General features: G+C 43.1%; 1 long non-coding RNA gene across 1 annotated transcript; it reads right to left on the bottom strand.

Moving 5' to 3' along the window:
- Nucleotides 1–2,944: 2,944 nt before the first annotated feature.
- Nucleotides 2,945–23,181, bottom strand: LOC132832676 (uncharacterized). The gene is made up of 4 exons (XR_009646963.1): nucleotides 22,956–23,181; nucleotides 22,809–22,854; nucleotides 5,227–5,409; nucleotides 2,945–4,112 (listed from the first exon to the last, which is right to left on the bottom strand). It is a non-coding gene; the product is annotated as an uncharacterized LOC132832676 (long non-coding RNA).

The raw sequence follows: 23,181 nt of genomic DNA, 5'->3' as shown, positions 1-23,181 counted from the left end.
CTGGTAGAGATATCTTCATTATGTTGGCCCACTACAGAAACGGCTCTCAGGGGACCAATGCTACTCGTATCCATTTCCTCAAGTCCTCCCTTTCTGATCCCTGGGTGCTCTAACTAAACACTTTGAAAATGCACGTCAAAATCCAATACTTCTTCAAGTTGCAAATTTCCCTCACGCTGACTTTACAGTCCGAATTCCTATAACCAATGTTTTATCTTTTCCCATCTGGCCTCTATCTGTTGCTCATCATTCCACAGGACCTCTTGTACCCTCCCACCCAATATCCTCTCTTCTCAGCTAGGTAATAATATAGTCAGAGTCTGAACCCCACCAAATGGGGGGATGTACTGTCTTTCAAATGTTCCCACATTTTCAACTCTCCCTTTTCAGAAGTGGTAGTTTAGATTTAGATTACTTACAGTGTGGAAATAGGCCCTTCAGCCCAACAAGTCCACACCGACCTTCCAAAGAGCAACCGACCCAGACCCATTCTCCTAAACCTAACACTACGGGCAATTTTAGCATGGCCAATTCACCTAACCTGCACATCTTTGGACTGTGGGAGGAAACCGGAACACCCAGAGGAAACCCACGCAGACAAGGGGAGGATGTGTAAAGTCCACACAGACAGTTGCCTGAGGTGGGAATTGAACCTGCGTCTCTGGTGCTGTGAGGCAGCAGTGCTAACCACTGTGCCAACATGCTGCCCTATTCTTTGGACCATTTATAAATTTTCTCAGGAGTTATTGGCTTATGATTGAAGAAGTTTGGAATATCCATGTGTGACCGTGACCACCCTATTGTTATTCTTTGTTTCTTCAGATTTAACTTTAGCTTGGCTTGTTTTCAACGGGGCGAGCCTTGGGCCACCTTCTTCTCTGGAATGACTAGAGGAATCTGAATCTGTTTCTAAACCCGCTTCATGTCTCTGCGCATTTTGCTTTTCACTGTTCACTTCCTAGCTGAGTTAAGCAGGGCCACCCTGGCTAAAATCCAGTGCATTTCCCATTGACTGTTAATTGTGTTACCAATTCTTCACAAACTGCTTCCAGTTGGCTCCTGGTACTGGTCACATCGCGCTAACAATATCAACCCATGACGATTTTGTTTCACGGACTTGAGGACCAAGGACCACCTGACTTATTCTTTCTCCTTCATATGGGTCGCTTTTTACCAAACCCTTCAAAAGTCATCCAGGGACCACTCGAGAGTTTGAAGATCGCATGGAGGAGAGACTGCATCTAGACAATCAACCACTATTCTGGAGCTGGTCTACATTTTTGCAGAAATCTCACGAAGTTTCAGAAAACAACATCTTTACCAATTCAGATTTCGGATTCTGAGAGTGTTATCTCCATTCAAAAAAACGTCTGACTAACTTCACATTTGAACTAAGTCTGTCTGAAAGATAGTCTATCATTCGACAGACATCAGCAATTCAATCTTGTTGACAAGAAGCTTGGAAAGAAGTTAACACATTTTATTGTAAAAGTCTGGATCTTTGACAGGATATCGCTTTTCACAAACATCATACTTGAAGAGTTTCTGACAATCGCATGGTACTTCAAGACATTGATGATAATATAAGATTATCACAAAACTCACATGTGGAGGGTTCCTTTCTTGTGTGGATTCTCTGATTCATAGCAATGATTTGGCGGTTCAAGAGGTTCTATGACCACCAGAATGACTGGTCTCACACACCCTACAGTGGAAGATTTCCCCCATGTGAATCTTCTGGTTTGAGAACGCCCCAAGATGTCACAAAACCTTTGTTGAAATTTAAGCCACAAGATTTATTTTCTTGTGTGCAGCTTCTGATGTACTGCCAGGTTGCATTATCTTGTGAAAGTTTTAACACACATCTCTCCTTTTAATGCTTTCTAATTATCATGAACCTTCTGATGTCTCAGGAAACTGCTAAATATGGCAGCAGCCTCCTCACAAATCTCACATTGGAATGATTGCCCCCCAGTGTGCAAACGTTTGTGTGCTCGAAAACCAGATGACCGCGAAAATGATTTATTACACTGATCACATGTGAATCGTTTGTGCCCTATGTGAAAGCGTTGATGTTTGCGGAGGCTCGAAGAGTCTGAGAAAGATTTGTCACACACTTCACATGTGAAAGGTTTCTCCCAGGATGAATGCATTGGTGAATGCGAAGCTGAGAAGAATACAAGAATAATTTGTCACAGATCTCACATTTCAATAGTTTCTCCCCAGCGTGCAAACGTTCATGTCTATGAAGACCCGATGACTGTGGCATTGATTTGTCACAGACCTCACAAATGAATGGCTTTTTTCCAAGTGTGTAAACGTTCGTGTGCACGGAGACCAGATGACCGTATGTATGATTTATTACATTGCTCACACATATATGGTTTTTTCCGTGTGAACGTGTCGAGGTTTGTGAAGGGACGATGATGCTGAGAATGATTTGTCACAAATGGTTTTTCCCCAATATGAATGCGTTGGTGTAAGGGAAGGTGAGATGAATCTGAGAATGATTTGTCACAGATCTCACATGTGAATGGGTTCTCCCCAGTGTAAATGCGTTGATGCAGTCGGAGATGTGCTGTCTGCATGAATGATTTAGAACATAGAACAATACAGCACAGAACAGGCCCTTCTGCCCACGATGTTGTGCCGAACATCTATCCTAGATTAAACACCCATCCATGTACCTATCCAATTGCCGCTTAAAGGTCGTCAATGATTCTGACTCTACCACTGCCACGGGCAGCGCATTCCATGCCCCCACCACTCTCTGGGTAAAGAACCCACCCCTGACATCTCCCCTATACCTTCCACCCTTCACCTTAAATTTATGTCCCCTTGTAATACTCTGTTGTACCCGGAGAAAAAGTTTCTGACTGTCTACTCTATCTATTCCTCTGATCATCTTATAAACCTCTATCAAGTCACCCTCATCCTTCACCGTTCCAACGAGAAAAGGCCGAGAACTCTCAACCTGTCCTCGTACGACCTATTCTCCATTCCAGGCAACATCCTGGTAAATCTTCTCTGCACCCTCTCCAAAGCTTCCACATCTTTCCTAAAGTGAGGTGACCAGAACTGCACACAGTACTCCAAATGTGGCCTAACCAAAGTCCTGTACAGCTGCAACATCACTTCACGACTCTTGAATTCAATCCCTCTGCTAATGAACGCTAATACACCATAGGCCTTCTTACAAGATCTATCCACCTTTCAAAGATCTATGTACATAGACCCCAAGATCCCTCTGTTCCTCCACCTGACTAAGAACTCTACCGTTAACCCTGTATTCCGCATTCTTATTTGTTCTTCCAAAATGGACAACCTCACACTTGGCAGGGTTGAATTCCATCTGCCACTCCTCAGCCCAGCTCTGCATTTTTCACACACGCCACAAGTGAACAGCTTTTCTCCTGTGTGAATATGTTGGTGGGATAGAAAGGTTGTGAATGTTGCAAAAGCTTTACCACAAACTTCACATTTGAACGGGTTCTCCCCTGTGTGAATGTATTGGTGTATGTAGAGGTGCGATGGCTTGGAATATGATTTGATACACACCTCACACATGAAAGGTTTCTTCCTGTGTTGGATACTTTGGTGTTTCATAAGCATCGATGATTGTCTGAAGTCTTGGTCACAGACCTCACACTTAAATTGTTTCTCTTCCATATGAGTGTTCAACAAATGCACATGTTTTGGAGATCTTGACAGTCTTGGAGGCCACCTCACATTCCTTACCCTTAAAAAGCCTCTGACCTGTGGAAATGAGTCAGTGGTTCATAAGGCTCCAGGAATCATTGAAGCTGTCAACACACTTGGAGCCACTCACTTCTTCCCAGCCTCACCATCATCAAGCTGAACCATTGGAAAAATTGGTTCTGATGGAAGCTCCACATCACTGACCAGTTTCAGATTTCATGATATGCCAACATTCTCCTGACCTGCTCAACTTCCAAATGATGATCACAGTGCCCAACCTTCAGTGTTGAGCAATGCTGTGAAGAGACTGGATGTCTTCCAATACTTGTGCAGTTGTTATTTGGGGAATAGTCAGGATCTATCTGCAATGTCTATCCTCCCTGTATTCTCCGTTGAAGTACTGTGCAATTGTTCTGTAAAACAGAAAAATGAAAGTGAGGGTGCTTTTGCTACATTGTCAATGGAAGGGATTTGTCAAGTGAGAATCATGGCTCCTGATCTGACTTCAGAGAGCCTTTTCTCTCACAATCAGCTTCTCATCTGCTCAGTAATAGTCGAACTGAATTCTTGGGTGCCTGGCTCAATGAGTCACATGACAGAGATTCGAAAGTGCTCACGAGTACCATGACCTTTAGTGTTTATACCGCTGGTGCCCTATCAAAAGCTCAGTTTCATACCACCTCAGTCACTGCAAACCAGAAGCTGTCCCTTACTCTCTGGAGTTTGACCGTTATCACCAGAGAAGAGGAATCTTGTTCCTGCATGACAGACAGGTACCTGGGGGTCTTGGTGGTTGGGTTGGCAGAGAGGATGACAGTCCTTTTACCTGGGGTCTACCATAGGAGCCACAGCACCAGCCCAAGCCCGTCTGGACACAAATTGTAGTAGAGGTTGATGAGGCATCCTGGTATCCAACGGAATATCCAGTACTGCAGGAGAAACGTCATTGTTCTTCTCAGCTCCCTAAGGTTAAGTGCCTCCAACTTCTCTCAACACTTCACACTCGCAGGATCACCAGTGAATTTAACTCTGCCCCTGCATATGCCTCTCACCCAAGGTTCACAGAATACATGTCTCAATATAAGGGCAGCACGGTGGCATACTGGTTAGCACTGCTGCCTCACAGCGCCAGAGACCCGGGTTCAATTCCCGCCTCAGGCAACTGTCTCTGTGAGTTTGCATAATCTCCCCGTGTCTGCGTGGGTTTCCTCCAGGTGCTCCGGTTACCTCCCACATTCCAAAAGCTTGCAGGTTAGGTGAATTGGCCATGCTGAATTTTCCGTAGCATTAGGTGGAGGAGTAAATGTAGGGAAATGGGTCTAGGTGGGTTGCTCTTCAGAAAGCCGGTGTGGACTTGTTGGGCCGAAGGGCCTGTTTCCACACTAAGTAATCTGATCTGTTATGCCCATTCTCACCAATCCCATCGTCCCATAATGCTAACCCTTCTGGCTCTCTGCATTTTACTACTACCTCACAGGTGATATTTCACTACCTCTTCAATTCATACATCACCACAAACGGCTTTACCATCGATTTCAATCATACTCAATTCTTCCCTTTATTTCATTGATGAAGACTGGATCACGATGAGGGAAGCAAGCAGTTAGGTCTGGATGGGATGCTCTTTGGAAGATGAGTGCAGTCTCAATAAGCCAAATGGCCTCTTTACTCATTGTAGGAATTCCATGAACTCAGCAGGTCTGGCAAAATCTGCAGAGAGAAAAACACAGGGTCAATGTTTCAAGTTCAGTGACAGTTCTGAAGGATCACTTGACTTGAAACAGTAACTGTTTTCTCTCCAAAGATGCATTGCAATTGGAAGCAATTTCTGTTTTTGCTTGGAACATACTGCAGATTTGACTTGAGTAAACTGGGCACCATGACAAACTGCCTACCTCATCTTCTGCATTAAAACAAAATACAGGCCACAGAGAACCAACAACCTGTAACTGAGCATTAAAAGTCTCTACTTTAAGACAACTACCTTACAGAGGGTAGCAGTTTGTAAGTCAGTGCTGAAGTCAATGAGTTCAAAGTAAAAGTGAGGATGTCAGAAAAATGGAGACCCCATGTCATGCTTTGAAGTTATAGTACTCAACACTGAATTGTGGAGAGTATAATTTACCTTAACTGGAAGTGAGCTGTTATACCCTGAGCTTATATTTTGCATTGTCATAGGAGGCAGAGAACAGAAATGATTAACAAAAGATGCAAGTGAAAACGTTTTTATCTGGTGAGTGGTCATGATCTGGAATGCACAGTCTGATAGAAGGTGAAGATTGATTCACTTGAAGCTTCAAAAGAAAACTGTAGACTGATTTGAAGAAAAATATTGTGCAGGCCACAGAGAAGTTGAATGAGTGGAATTGACCAAGTGCAACTGGCAGTACCACCCCTCCTTGTGCCCTAAGCCAATGATCTTTTTGTTTCACCTATTTTGTCATTACATACCTCTGGAGCAGGTGGGACTCCTGCAAGTACAAGGAGCAAAACAGCTAGAGTAGGAGCAATGAGGAGAGCATTGGACTACTTGAGTCTGGAACCCACAAGGGTTCAAACCACAAATAAGCTAAGGTAGAGCAACACTGGCCTCTCCTGAAAGTGAATCTCACACATTTTTCTCTTTGTGGTATTCCTGACCAACATTGGGAAACGACAGAGAATGCTTAATCGAATCAGACACAGTCCCAGCATAGTCCAATACAAAAGGAATGTGGTAGAGCTGCATTGATAGTGGAGCTGTCTTTCAGGTGAGATCTCAAATTAGGCCTCTCTCTTCTTTCCGAGAAAAGGGTAAAAGAAACCACAGCATGATTTTGAATAACAGGGGAGTTATCCCTGGTGTACTGGAGTTATCCATTAATCATGAATCAATACCATTTAAAAAACACACTGTCTGGATATTATCACATGACTGTTTGTGGGAGTTTGCTATGTGCAGACCTGGCTGCCAGTTTTCCTAAAAAAAACCCTTCAGGACATCAGGTTGTTCTGAAAAGCTCTATATAAATGTATGTCTTCTGTTTACTTCTCCCCTGAGGAGGCTATCAATATTGAGTGAGCTTGCATGGATCTGAAAAGACAGGCAGTATCCCAATCCCAACACACGGAACTGGCCTTTCACCGTTCACTGTCCACAGGATAATAAACAGCTCCCAAAACACACACACACACACACACACACACAATCAGAAAGAATCCTCAGACACTCAACACCTACCAGATAACGGCACCTTATCTTCTCAAATTCAGGAATCAACCACCAGCAAAACTCTACATGTAAATCAGATGGGAAATACTTCCAATAAACACATTCAATATCCAACACAGCTCCAAGCAGCACAAAACACTGAGTAAACAGCTCTCAGCTGGATCTTCTCACACAGCATAAGGGACATTTCCACCCTTCATTACCCACAGGATAGTCAGACTGCCTGAAGATTGGTGTGGATATTATGGGATACAATTTGTATAAAAGCTGCTCCTTCACTCACCATCTCCTCACTTGGTTTTCAGTCCCTATAGGAAGTGAACCAGCTCTGGAAGAGGACGAGGAGACAATAGAGTGGTGTGCTCGCTAATTCAGGTCTCTCACAGTCAATCCAAATAATTCAGGAGCAACATGAGTTTCCTTTAAACTTGGGAAACTGACCGGGGAAATGGAGGTGACTTTTGAGCAGCAGATCAGGTGGGGATTTAAACTTGTCATTGCAATCGCTGCCTCAGTTCCTGTGTTCAGTAAATTTAAAAACATGCATCAGATTGTCCCTCAGCTTACAAACGTCTGTGTATACAACCCTATCTTGTTTAATCTCTCCTTATAATTTAATTCTTGCAATCCAGTTATCTTTCTAGTAAATTTACCCTGCATTCCCATCAAGGCCACTATCTCCTTCCTCTGGTGAGTTGCTGAGGACTGCTCTCAACATTGCAGGTGTGGCCAAACCAGAGCTTTGTATCACTGTAACATAATTCTATCTCCTTGTATTCTTTTCTTTTTGATATAAAGCTGAAAATGTGTTGCTGGAAAAGCGCAGAATGTCAGGCAGCATCCAAGGAACAGGAGATTCGACATTTCAGGCATAAGCCCTTCTTCAGGAAGGGCTTATGCCCGAAACGTCGAATCTCCTGTTCCTTGGGTGCTGCCTGACCTGCTGCGCTTTTCCAGCAACACATTTTCAGCTCTGATCTCCAGCATTTGCAGACCTCACTTTCTCCTTTTTGATATAAAGGCCAGTATTTCATTAGTCTTTCTTGATTGATTTCTGTACCTACTTATGACAATTTCATGATATACAGATCCCCAAGTCCCCTTGATTGCCTACTATTTATAGAATACTCCGCACCTACCTGATAGAGTATTGAGGGAAAGCAATAGTTAAAAGTTTTCCTGAAACAACAATGAACTATAAATTTGGAAACAATGTTATGTCTGACTAGCTGAAGGCTTGCAGCTGTTCTTGCTTAACCAACTCTCCACCCATGACTTGGGCTGCCTCCTCTATACAATGGAGCATTGTTAATCACATTAGTTATTTGCTAATGACTCATGTGAAAAGTATGGGTTGAGATATATCAGGGTCATAAACTGTACTGCTTTTATGCCATACATAGAGGTCTGACGAGAGTCCATCAAGTGAGAGCTTGACAGTTCCTCTGGCGTTGACTCCGGACCAAAGCTAAAATAAAGAGGTTAATGAAACTTTTTTGTGGTCCGGAACTTTGTGAGTCAACATTTTGGTGCCATGACTCTGAACCCAACATAGGAACCATTTCTCTGGGCTGAATAAGTGACCGAGAGTTTGAATCAAGCATAATATAGTGTGAGGGCTAGGGCTCCCTGAGGTATTTTACCTCAGACCACTTATTACGTTCAGATAGATGATCTACCCTTTGTCCAGTGAGACTGGTACCTTAAAGGGATCCAACGAGCCACCTGGACCAGGATTATAAGATAAGAAAGTTTTTTTAAAAAAAAGACGTTGTCTAGATTAGATTAGATTACTTACAGTGTGGAAACTGGACCTTCGGCCCAACAAGTCCACACCAACCCGCCGAAGCGCAACCCACCCATACCCCTACATATACCCCTTACCTAACACTACGGGCAATTTAGCATGGCCAATTCACCTGACCCGCACATCTTTGGACCGTCTAGATTGCTGTAGGGTGACATTGGCTATTCTGAATTGTGCTTGAGAGAAAAAGTCAGGACGGGGGACCACGCTCAAGGATATGATTGCCACTACCTGATGGATTTGGTTTAGAGAGCTGCCTCCTTTAAATGTGGCTGGTTGAAATTATGATATAATGGAAGGAGGAGGGCAGACCCAGTAAATTCCTCACTTCTGTGATATTGAAATATGTTTCTAGTACAGCAAAGTAGTATAATTGGACAATCCCTCGATGTAGCTGGAAAGAGGACTCCTCTTCTGAGTATGAAACAGAATACCTGATCAGGAAAATGATTTATGGAAATGAAGTGCTGCACTTAACAAACGATTAGGGAACACAATTTGGCCCCTGGACAGGACCTGGGGTGTGCCCTCTTATGAGTTGGCGGTAAATCTAGTTTGGAAGAAAAATTGTGGAAATAAGTGGATATCATTAACTAAGTTAAAAATCACACAACACCAGGTTATAGTCCAACAGGTTTAATTGGAGGCACACTAGCTTTCGGAGCGTCGCTCCTTCATCAGGTTCGACTACCACCTGCTGAAGGAGCGACGCTTCGAAAGCTAGTGTGCTTCCAATTAAATCTGTTGGACTATAACCTGGTGTTGTGTGATTTTTAACTTTGTTCACTCCAGTCCAACACCGGCATCTCCAAATCATCATTAATTAAGGAATGGAAGGATAAAGCTGATAGAAAATGGAAAGATACTTTATTGGTCAGTATAAAGGGATAGGGGTATGTACAGCAGATAGAACTCCCAAAAGTTGGAAGACATTAAAAGCTGAGTGCAAATGCGTAGACAGAAGGTGAAAAAGGGAACAGAAAAAAAAAGTCGAGAGACCAAGGATGATATAGAAAAAAACAGGAAGGATTAAAGCAGCAGCTCTGTCAAGAGAATCTAAGTTCTACCAGGGATCCCGAACCTCTGTCTGGCATACTGACCCTATTTGAAGAGGGGGAATGATACTGACAGAGATGAGGAATGGGGATGTTATCTTAGATTACCAGTACCTCCTGTAGACCCATCTACTACCACTGTACTATCCCCACCACCGTACCAGGCTCCCAAGAGATCCAGTGTGGCTGAATGGGCAAAAATGAATCCCAGAAGACAGATACCATCAGTGTACCTGGGTTAGTGGACTCCAAACTGCAGTGTCCAATGTGACAGTTACCAAATCCCAGAGTCACTGATGATAGTAAGGATCCAACAATTGGAGTTTATGTCCCTTGGAAGTCCCAAGAAATGATAATGAACCAAGCTCCAGATCATAAGGAAAAACCAGCCCAATGCGCCCACTATGTCCAAAGGATGGTTCAAATGTGTAATGCCACCCTCCCAAGATCTGTTTGCACTGTGCTGTATGATTTTATAACCTGAGGAAGTGACTGAATGGCAGGAACAAATGGGTGACTGTGATCAACGGGGACCAGTTCGAAGTCATGGTGTGTTAGAAGAGAGATTTTCCAATGCTAATGCCCAAACAAACCTTTTGATTCAGTCATTAGAATGAGCCTTACAACAACCTGTAAATATTAGTAAAGTACTGGAGGTAAGACACAAATCTGGGGGGTCGGGATGCAATCATTGGGATTCGGTCTGTTGTTTGATCTTCACCGTACTGTTACACTTGAACTCTCAACACCTGTTTGCCTTTACATACCAAGGCCAGCATTATACTTGGACCTGGCTGCCCCAGGGTTTTGTCCACACCCCCATTGTTTCTGGATAGTCTGCAAAAACAACTACAGACCTTGGAACTCCCACAGGGATTGACAATAGCACAGTGTGTGAATTAAATTAGATTAGATTATCTATTGTATGGAAAAAGGCCCTTCGGCCCAACAAGTCCATACTGACCCTCTGAAGAGTAACCCACCCAGACCCAGTTCCCTACCCTGTATTTACCCTGCCGAATGCACCTAACACTATGGGCAATTTAACATAGCCAATTCACCTAACCTACATATCTTTGTGACTGTGGGAGGAAACCGGAGCACCCGGAGGAAACCCATGCAGACACAGGGAGAATGTGCAAACTCCACACAGACGGTCGCCCGAGGGTGGAATCGAACTCAGGTCCCTGGCATTGTGAGACAGCTGTGCTAACCACTGAGCCACCGTGCCGCTCCATGTGGATGATTTGCTGGTCGTCAGCAACAGCGCAACCACCTGCAAAACTGATACCTCTGTATTACTGACCTTCTTGCACTCCCTAGGATATGACGTCCCACCCCACAAGGTAAAACGCTCCCAGGATGAGGTTCAGTTTCTGGGAATTGTACTCTTAGTGGAAGAATGGAAGTTAACAAAGGATTGAATATGACCCATTGCCAATACTCTGCTGCCTACAACTCCTAAGCAAATGTGTACCTTTTTTTGGGCTACTGAATTTCTGTAGACAATGGATACTGAACATTGCCATCCACACCCACCTACTCAAACCACTGGCGTCCTCCAATGCCCCCCCCACCAACTTTACATTAACAACTGAACAGTTGACTGCATTTACGGAATTGAAAAACAGCTTTCTGCAAGCTCTGGCATTGAGTCAATCCTTTTACGACTGACCATTCCAGTTATATATCACCATAAAGCATGGTTGGGAATTTTGGGCCATGTTGTTACATTTCAGGATAATACTTATTGTCATTGCCTGCATTCTTGTCTTAAGATGGCCACTGATAGCCAATTGCTATAGTTAAAGGCTTTAGCAATATTCTGTGTTATCATGAAGTGATCAAAAGGAGGAAATGACAGTATTGCAGAAGCAATAGTTAAAAGTTTTGCTGAAAAAAAAGTACCATAAATTTTGAAACTATGTGTGTCTGTGTCTGCAACTAGCCGAAGATTTGCAGCTGCTTTTGCTTAACCACCCCTCCAACCATGGCTTGCGCAACCTCCTTTACTCAATGGAGCATTGATAACCGCATTGCTTACCTGCTTATAACTCATGAAAAATATTGGTTTATAGATATGAAGGCTATAAACTGTATTGTTTTTATGCTATATACAGAGATCCAACGAGAGTCCATCAAGTGAGAGCCTGACTGTTACACTGGTGTTGACTCCAGATCTCTTCCCAGCTAAGCTAAAATAAAGATATTAATGAAACGTGCATTGCTGTTTGTGAGATTTTCCTATGTGCACATTTGGCTGCCAGTTTTCCTTAAAAAAAACCTTCAGGACATCAGGTTTTTCTGGAAAGCTCTATATAAATGCAAGTCTTCCTTTTACATCTGTCCTGAGAAGTGTATAGATATTGAGTGAGCTTGCATGGATCTGAAAAAAAAACAGGCAGTATCCAAATCCCAACTCACAGAACTGGCCTTTCACTGTCCACAGGATAATACCCGGCTCCAAAACAAACACAACACACACAAATATGAAGAGTCTGCAGACACTCAGCACCTCCCGGATCATAACCCCTCACCTTCACAATTTAGGAATCAGCCATCTACAAAACTCCACCTGGAAATCTGAGGGAAATGTTTCCAATAAATACACCCAATATCCAACATACAGCTCCAGTCACACAGTTCAGCACAAAGCACCGAGTAAACAGCTCTCTCAGCTGGATCTTCTCACACAGCATAAGGGACATTTCCACCCCTGATTACCCACAGGATAGTCAGACTGCTTGAAGATTGGTGTGGATATTATGGGATACAAAAGCTGCTCCTTCACTCACCATCTCCTCACTTGGTTTTCAGTCCCTATAAGAAGTGAACCAGCTCTGGAAGAGGAAGAGGAGCCAATGGGCAGAGTGGGTGGGCTCTCTGATTGACGTCTCTCACAGTCAATCCAAATATTTCTGGAACTACATGAGTTCCTTGAAACTTGGAAATTGATCTGTGAAATGGACATTGAACAGCAAATCAGGTGGGGATTTAAACTGGTCATTGTCCCATCTGAATAAAACCTCACTTATTGCAGCTGCTGTCTCAGTTTGACTAGTGTGGAAATAGCATGCTTCAGCTGTACAGACATATATCTTCACGCATGTATGCTTAGATGTATTTTACCCACAGCATACAAAGCACTGATGAAATCAGCTTATGTGCAGGAGAGAGAGATACAGGAGGAACAGAGGCATGTTTGGAGTATGATCTGGAGATGGGGGTGTCATCTGCGACAGAAAGAATGTTTTGGGACATTTTATGGGTTTTACTTTGAGTTGATATCTGACATCTCTGCCCTGTTCAATGCCAGAAGAGCCTCTTGTAGATTCAGCTCCCTTCAACACCAATTTCTGAGGCTAAGTGTTCATCTCATCTATTTCCTCGACCAGAATGTTCCAGTCCATTCACACCTCCCAGGAACCTTGTTTGAGTGATATTGTTCAGAGTGCAGTACAGTGCAATGATAATGGTCATTTTCTCTCTCTCAATCTGAAATACAGCAACCCCAAGATATGGCCAATACTTTGATCAGTTCTTCAACATCCCACTCACTTTTCTCAGTAAGCTGCTACAGAGAGACATGGTATGAATAAACAATACCTCATTTTCTGTGCTGGAGAAAATTGAGTCATTAGCCAGGGAAGAAAGTGATCAATCTTGTCACTAACCAGCTGGCCATCAGTTCACTTACCTTCCCAAAATATGGATGTGATGTCGGAGTTCCTGACAATGAAAACATTATGGATGATCTAGTGTGAGTGGGTTCATATGGAGTATTCTCAGACGACATGAAGGAGGGGAAATGCTTTCTATTCAAGGAGCTCTTTAAAGTCTCCTCATGTGACCTTTAGTGCAATGTGACTGTAATGCCAGGACCTTGGGAAAACAGCTATTCTATAAAACACCAGTAAGTGTTGTGTTAAATTTTAATCAAGGCATTAGGGCGAAGAGCAATTTCCACTCCTCTTGATTTCAGTATCACAAGAATAGAAACTACACTATTTTAAATTATCATAAATAATGAAGTCAAATCAGAAACTCCTTGCAAAATTAAGGTAATAACGTAATTATTACTCTATAAATTTATTTTAACTATTTCTTTTTTTAAGAGTCACAGAGCTGTACAGCATGGAAATGAACCCTTCAATCCAACCTATCCATGCCGACCAGATATCCTAAATTAATCTCGTCCCATTTGCCAGCATTTAGCCCACATCCCTCTAAACACTTCCATATACTCTTCCAGACATCTTTTAAACGTTGTAATTGTACAAGCCTCCATTACTTCCTCTGGCAGTTTATTCCATACATGCACAACCCTGTGAAAACATTGCTGCTTACGTCCCTTTTAAATCTTTCCCCTCTCACCCTAAACCAGTTTCAGACTCTGTTACCCTGGGGAAAAGACCTTGAATATTCACCCTGTCTATGCCCCTCATGATTTTATAGATTTCTATAAGGCCCCTCCCTCCAGGGATGCTCTAGGGAAAATAGCCACAGCCTGGCATGTTGTTGGAGGGAATCCTGAGGGACAGGATGTATGTGTATTTGGAAAGGCAAGAACTGATTAGGGATAGTCAACATGGCTTTGTGCATGGGAAATCATGTCTCACAAACTTGATTGAGTTTTGAGGAAGTAACAAGGGGATTGATGAGGGCAGAGCAGTAGATGCAATCTACATGGACTTCAGTAAGGCGTTCGACAAGGTTCACCATGGGAGACTGGTGAGCAAGGTTAGATCTCATGGAATATAGGGAGAACTAGTCATTTGGATGTAGAACTCGCTCAAAAGGTCGAAGACAGACAGTGGTGGTGGAGGGTTGTTTTTCAGACTGGAGGCCACAAGGATCAGTACTGGGTCCTCTACTTTTTGTCATTTACATAAATTATGTGGATGCGAGTTAATAGGTTTGCAGATGACATCAAAATTGGAGGTGTAGTGGACAGCGATGAAGGTTACTTCAGATTACAGCAGGAACTTGACCAGATGGGCCAATGGGCTGAGAAGTGGCAGGTGGAGTTTAATTCAGATAAATGCAAGGTGCTGCATTTTGGGAAAGCAAAACTTAGCAGGACTTATACACTTAGCGGTAAGGTCCGAGGGAGTGTTGCTGAACAAAGAGACCATGGAATGCATATTCATAGCTCCTTGAAAGTAGAGTCGCATGTAGATAGGATAGTGAAGGAGGCGTTTGGTATGCTTTCCTTTATTGGTCAGAGTATTGAGTACAGGAGTTGGGAGGTCATATTTCGGCTGTACAGGACATTGGTTAGGCCACTGTTGGAATATTGAGTGCAGTTCTGGTCTCCTTCCTATCGGAAAGATGTTGTGAAACTTGAAAGGGTTCAGAAAAGATTTACAAGGATGTTGCCTTGGTTGGAGGATTTGAGCTATAGGGAGAGCCTGAACAGGCTGGGGCTGTTTTCCCTGGAGCGTCGGAGGCTGAGGGGTGACCTTATAGAGGTTTACAAAATTATGAGGAGCATGGATAGGGTAAATAGACAAAGTCTTTTCCCTGGGGTGGGGGAGTCTAGAACTAGAGGGCATAGGTTTAGGGTGAGAGGGGCAACCTTTTCACACAGAGGGTGGTACGTGTATGGAATGAACTGCCAGAGGAAGTGGTGGAGGTTGGTACAATTGCAACATTTAACAGGCATTTGGATGGGTATATGAATAGGAAGGGTTTGGAGGGATATGGGCCAGGTGCTGGCAGGTGGGACTAGACTGGGTTGGATATCTGGTTGGCATGGACGGGTTGGACCGAAAGGTCTGTTTCTGTGCTGTACATCTCTATGACTCTATTCAGCCTGTCCCTATAGCTCAAACCCTTCAACTCTGGTGATCTCTTTGTAAAATTTGAAAGGGTTCAGAGATTTACAACATCCTTTCAATAGCAGGGAGAACAGAACTGAACACAATATTCCTAAAATGGCCAAACCAATGTCCTGTACAGCCACAACATGACCTCCAAACTCTTATTCTCAATGCACTGACCAATAAAGGAAAACATACCAAACACCTTCTTCACTATCCTGTCTACCTGTGACTCCACTTTCAAGGAATTATGAATCTGCATTCCAAGGTCTCTTTGTTCAGCAACACTCTTACATATTTAGATTTAGATTAGATTACTTACAGTGTGGAAACAGGCCCGTCGGCCCAACAAGTCCACACCGCCCCGCTGAAGCGAAACCCACCCATACCCCTAACCTAACACTACGGTGCAATTTTAGCATGGCCAATTCATCTGACCTGCACATCTTTGGACTGTGGGAGGAAACCGGAGCATCCGGAGGAAACCCACGCAGACACGGGGAGAATGTGCAAACTCCACACAGTCAGTCGCCTGAGTCGGGAATTGAACCCGTGTTTCTGGCGCTGTGAGGTAGCAGTGCTAACCACTGTGCCGCCCTCCCCAGGACCTTACCATGAGGTGTATAATCCCTGCCCTGATTTGCCTTTCCGAAATGCAGCACCTCACATTTATCTAAATTAAACTTCATCTGCCACTCTCAGCCCATTGGCCCATCTGATCAAGATCCAGATGTACTCTGATGTAACCTTCTTGGCTGTCCATTACACGGCCAATTTTGATGTCACCTGCAAACTTACTACATAAACAATGAAAAGAAGTGGACCCAGCACCAATCCTTGTGCAAACACTGGTCACAGGCTTCCAGTCTGAAAAGCAAGCCTCCACCACCAGCTTCTATCTCCTACCTTCAAGCCAATTTTGCATCCATGACTAGTTCTTCCTGTATTCCATGAGATCTAACCTTGCTTACCAGTCTGCCATGCGGAACCTCGACAAATGCCTTGCAGAAGTCCATATAGGTCATACCCACCACTCTGCCTTCATCAATCCTCTTTGTTTCTTCTTCAAAAAACTCAATTAAGTTAGTGTGACCCGATTTCCCAAGCACAATGCCATGTTGACTGTCCCTGTATGGAATAAAACGCCAGAGGAAGTGGTTGAAGGTGGTACAATTACAGCAATTAAAAGGCATCTGGATGGATATATGAATAGGAAGGGTTTGGGAGATATGGGCCAAGTGCTGGCAAATGGGCCTGGGTTAGGCTCAGATATCTGGTCGGCATGGGCAAGTTAGACCAAAGGGTCTGTTTCCATGCTGTATATCTCTGTGACTCCAATCAGTCTTGCCTTTCCAAATACATGTAAATCCTGTTCCTCAGGATCTTGTCGAATAACCTGCCCACTGATGGGAGGCACGCAATTCCTGATCTTTCCTTACCACTGTGACACATCAGAAATCAGCTATTATCAGTGAGCTTGTAATTTTCTGAAAATAATTGTTGGCTGCAGCATGTAGACTGGAGTCATAAATTTGACTTGAACTGGTGGTGCCTGATTACCTAAAAATACCTGAGTGTAATATAATGAATTGCCTCATACAGGTGCAATTAGCAGAAACTCACTAGTCTCATTATTCCCATCTGGGGCTGTGGTCATTTCTGTGGTTGGTACCAGCTCCCTGGCTGATGTTTAATAAACCAAATGTTAAAGATCACATGTTCAATTTACAGGCAATGCAACTAACATTTTAAATTCCGAATGCATTCAGGTCATTTGGCTGGATTGCACTTATAAAATTGATATAATATAAGCTCCAGGTCACAGGCCAATTGCTTGTGATAGCTGCATATTTATCAGGGATTTTTGTTGCAATTTTTTAAAAATTGAGAGATGAACTGAAGCAGTTTTATTTAAGGGTTGTATGTTTTGATTGAACTGGCTTCACGATGTGTGAACAACTACAGGGTAATTTCCTCATTCATTTTGCAGCATCTTTGTGTTTCAATAAACAGTGCTGCAGCTTGGTGGGAGTGTGAAGACTACCTTGGTGATAAGAATTTGATTATTAATTGTCTCAGGAAATTCACAGCAACCTTTGTTTTAAAGTTAGACTAAATCCAGGTAAAGACCCAACCTGTTCACACTCAGCATGAATTCCTTTTTACAGTGATAAGAACAAGGTTAACAGGCATATTATTCCATTAGGATAGTGTTCAAATATATTGATCATTTAGCTCTGTAAGAGTCAATTATTTGAGAATCTACTCATCCTTCCTGTGTCAGAGAGAGAGAGAGAGAGAGAGAGAGAGAGAGAGAGAGACACCACTTCCCACCTGGTACTCAGATTGTTCCAGACATGAGTGACCCATTCCAATGTGTGTGTGAAAACAACTTGAGGAGGCCAAATGGACGATATTGTGATAAAGAAGTAACATTGTTTATGGGAATGTCACTTGTACACTTATACATCTGGAGATAAATATTGAGAACAAGGAATGAACTTCTGATTTCAGTTAATAATCATGTGAACTTTGACACATGGCAATTTACTTTTATCCAGCTGAATGGATATGAGTTTTTATAACCAAATATGGCACAAAGACACTGAACTACTGATCAGTATAGAAATTTCAAGATCGAAGGGACAGTCATCGCCATCACTCCTGCAGTTACACCTCGTTATGGATCAAATCTGACCCCCACAAATTATTTTAAGAAGGCAGCCTAGACGCCAACATTTTCTTATTTTAAATGCAAACGTAAAGTGTCTGTTCCCGATGCAATTGATTAGTCAAAATTACTTGACGATAAGCAAACCACAATTTATTTCAGCACTGCAGTTAAAATACATCCAAATAAAGAGGCATTTAGAATTACTAAACTCTATTGGAAAACTGAACAGAATAAAAAATACAGTAACTATTCAGAATTAACAATTTAAGTATATTAACATCCCATAAACAATCCTCTTGACTAAAAGAAAAAGACAGACACAGATTCTCACATGGAGTACTCCAATCCGGGAGAGAAACACAAGAAAAGATTCAGAGAGTAACAGCAGCTAGGTGACGTTTATTGAAGCTACCAAATCCTAAGAGCTGTTTAAAACTAAACCTTAAAACTAAAAAAGACGAGAAAGCCTAGTCTGTGAGAACTAGCCGCACAGTCATTCGAACTTTTAAAAAAAACCAACGCCTCACAAGCTGTTTACTCAAGTGGTCTTCAGTAGATGGCTAATAATCCCTGCCTTATAACCTCTCAAAAAAAACTGGGACAAAATAACCTCTTGAAAGCCACAGCATCACTACAACCTTCTGAGCGTGTAATGGTCATTCATCAAGAAGGACCAGGGCAACAGTTACACAGGAATACTACCGCCTGCATGTTCCCCTCAAAATCCACACACCTCCCTGACATGGAACAAAAACACCGCTCCTTCACTGTTGCTGGGTAAAAACATTTGAACCCTCTCCCAAAAAGGAAAGTACATATCCTTACAACCTAAGAACTCCAGCAGTTCAAGAAGGCAACACACCACTACCTCATCCAGGGAAATTAGGGATGAAGAATTAATGTTAGCCCTGTGACTGATGCCCACAACCCTTGAATGATTAAACAAGTTGTACTGAGATATAGTTCCAATCAGGGTGAAGCCAAGGATTTCAGCCACGCTGTCAACAATAGGAAACCCGTGGCCTTTGAGGGTTAATCCACGCCGTCTACACTGCCTTGGCTCAGTATATTAACTATCCTTCATTCATAAACTCCTTTCTGTTTCCATCACTTCATTTTTTGTGGTCGGTCAGCCCAAAGATTGAGAGTTCATAGTAAAATTGACTATCAGCTCCAAATTCTTGTACCAAGTTAAGGGAGTGTTAAGAGATACCATCTTTCAGATGAGATAAACCGAGTCCTTTCTTCTCCCAGATAAATATAAAAGATCCCATACACTACTTCATACAACAGCAGGCAAGTTTATTCCTGATGTCCTGAACCATATGGATTCTACACTTAATTTTACAAAAGCAGATTTTTTGATGGTTTACCATTTGTTGTTTGAGAGAGCTTGCTGTGAACAAATTGGCTGCCATGTTCCCTGTATTATAGTAGTGGCAACACTTGAAAACTTACATGGAGTTTAAGGTGCTTTCAGACTCTGTAAGCTTGTGAACTTAAATATATTTTATACACACACAACTCCACAGTTGCTGCCAACACTGATGGTCAGAAATGAAACCCAAATTCAGTCTCATAGGATGATACCAGGACTGGCTCAGTGAACATGATCCTGAAAAAATGTGACCTCCTGCAACAAAACCCATCAGCACTTATTGTTTGGCAGTACAGCCCAAGGAGGCAACACTTCAACTCCTCAAGGCTGAATTCCAAACACAAATCTTCAAGACAAAGGACAGGCGGTGGAAAGAAAAAGCTTGAGAAATCAAACAACATGTTTTGTAATCCTATAATGTGAATAGTTTCGAAATCTCCAGGAATATCTGTAGACCAAGATCAAATGGACAAAATCACAATGTTTCACAAGATTATGATTTTCTTCTCCAGGATGACAATTCCATCCATTAGCACTGGAAAGAACATTTTGAACAACTTATCAACCATGAATCTATAGGGTAGCTGATATCCACCAGTCTGTTCTCCAGGTTTAGATTAGATTAGATTACTTACAGTGTGGAAACAGGCCCTTCGGCCCAACAAGTCCACACCGACCCACCGAAGCGCAACCCACCCATACCCCTACATTTACCCCTTACCTAACACTACGGGCAATTTAGCATGGCCAATTCACCTGACCCGCACATCTTTTGGACTGTGGGAGGAAACCGGAGCACCCGGAGGAAACCCACGCAGACACGGGGAGAACGTGCAAACTCCACACAGTCAGTCGCCTGAGTCGGGAATTGAACCCGGGTCTCAGGCGCTGTGAGGCAGCAGTGCTAACCACTGTGCCACCGTGCCGCCCATGTGGTAGAATCCAGGAGTGAGTCAGTATTGATAGGAGTGTCTCCACAAGCAATTAAACAGACGAGGAACAATAAAACTTGCCTCAATGGTATTCCAGCTGAGGACTACAGCCCTGAGGACGTTTTCTCACATCATGACTGCATGAACACATCCCACTGATTTGGGCAAAAAGAGGAATTCTCCTATCTCAGGAATGGGGACAGTTGTAACTATCTTCAAGGAGATAAATCATGCTGCAGAAACTACTGAGGTTTTCTCTCTTGTCCACAACAAGGAAAATCCTGACACACATTCTCCTTAATCACCCACTTCATGTATCCAAGGAAATCTTCCCAGAGACTCAGTGACGTTTATAACTATCTCTTATTACATATCTCTGTTCTGGACGTAGGTTTGTTCGCTGAGCTGGAAGGTTCATTTTCAGATGTTTCATCACCATACTAGGTAACATCTTCAGTGAGCCTCCGGACAAAGCACTGCTGGTGTTTCCTGCTTTCTATTTAGGAAGGCTAAACATATAAATAGAAAGCAGGAAACACCAGCAGTGCTTCGTCTGGAGGCTCACTGAATATGTTACCTAGTATGGTGACAAAACATTTGAAAATGAACCTTCCAGCTCATCGAGCAAGCCTACACCCAGAATCTCAGCCTGAGCTACAAATCTTCTCAAAACACACTAACATATCTCAGTGCTAGTTTTTGTCTGGTAATGCCTATGTGAAACATTCGGGATATTTTTCTATTTTAAGGTGCTATGTAAATGCAAGCTGTTGTCCTCTCACAATCCCTCCAAACCCCAAGGTACTGAACTGTAAGACAGACAGTGGATACTTACTGGCCTCTAGTGCTCTGGTCAAGTGTCCCTTTTAACACGTGGACAGCCAGACAGTGAATGTTGAGAGACAATGGAGACTGTCACAGCCAAGATACCTCCTGCTGCCCCACCCCCCCTTCAGACTTCCCAGCTGGGCTCAATGACGGGATTCCTGCCTGATTCTTCCCTTCCCATTGACCAGACAGACTGAGGGTAATTGAGGTACCCCCATTACTACCCAAGGATAGCTCCTCCCCTGGATACTTGTGCTGGTTGATGAGAAGCTGAAGCATTTCTAATCACTGAGTATCTGATTGTCTTCTTGGTCAGAGTGAAAGTCAGTGAGTGATTTGTACCTGACAAATGCTGAGTTTATGCAGGAGCTTCTATGCACATTGATGTCTTCATCTGATGTTCTTTGGTTATCAGATCAAAGGTTAAATTGACCTTTTCATGTATGTGCATGTTGGTAGACCTGGAGATACATATGTCAAATCCCTGATATATAGGTGAATGGGTTCTCACCCAAGTGGATCTGCTGGTGGTTCAGTCAATTGGAAGAGTGGGTGAAGGCTTTGTCACAAACATTGCATTTGAATTGTCACTCCCTGCCTCAATCTTCTAATGGAAAAGTCAGCTGGATGATCTGAAGATGGACTGAAGTGAGACTTACACAAGAACTGCTTCTCCCACCTTGTGAATACTTCAGTGATCCACAAGGGGTCAATGACTGTGTGAAGGCTCGATCATGGACGTCACATTCTTTCTTGTGAGAATCCTCTGATGCCACAGGAGATCAGACAATTGTCATCGAGTCTGAGAGATGTACAGCACAGAAAGAGACACTTCAGTCTAACTCATCCATTTGGATGAAAGACATTTCACAAACCCCACATTGGAAGGGTTTTTCTCCGGTATGAATTATCTAATACATCAGGAGGCCCAAACACATCACAGAAGCTTTACGACAAATCTCACAGTTGAAGGGTTTCTCCGTATGTGGATCTTCTGGTGAAAAGACAGGCAACATCTAGATCCCCGCACACAGAGAACTGACCATTCACTGTCCAGAGGATAATGATCAGCTCCAAACACATACAACTGAACAGGAAATCAGTAAAAATCCCCAGATACTTTGCACCTCCCAGACAATTGCACCTCACCTTCTCATATTCAGGGGTGATCTACAGGATTAAAACAGATCTCCATCATGGTCTCAAATGCATGTCTTCACAAATTGTGGATATTTTATTCACTGATGGTAATTTGGGTGCTGCAGGCTGATGCAGCATATATACCCAACCCTAGTTACCGTTGAGGAAGGGGTGATGAACTGCCCTCTTTAAAGTTGCAAAGATGAATAAACTTTACCCTCGGGTTAGTAAACATTTCAGAATTGGTTCAGGACAGACTCACCACTTCAGGAACTCCTAATGTGACAATATTTTTTTTCGAATCTGACCTAAAAACAGGGGACAAAAGATAGTTACCCACATTGACAATAACAGACTCTGAATAGTACACAATAGTTCTCTGAGAAAAAGTGTGTGTATGTATGTGCACCTCCACAAGTCTGAGATGTAAACTCCAGGATTATGTTGCACTCCTTCCTGCCATGCTCTGTACCTGGAGACCAAACCAACCCGGGATTCAGCTCCAAGCCCACAGCCCTCACCTTGCTGCTGAAAGTTGCAGGACGCCGGTAACTGCCGAACGTTCCCGTTCTCACGCGCGCAGCGGCAGTTGGCGCTTAACGGTCGGGAGTTTAAATCTGAGCGCGCGAGCTCGA

Source organism: Hemiscyllium ocellatum, chromosome 35, assembly GCF_020745735.1.
Source record: "Hemiscyllium ocellatum isolate sHemOce1 chromosome 35, sHemOce1.pat.X.cur, whole genome shotgun sequence".
NCBI classification, from domain to species: domain Eukaryota; kingdom Metazoa; phylum Chordata; class Chondrichthyes; order Orectolobiformes; family Hemiscylliidae; genus Hemiscyllium; species Hemiscyllium ocellatum.
This window is presented reverse-complemented; position numbering and strand designations above follow the sequence as displayed.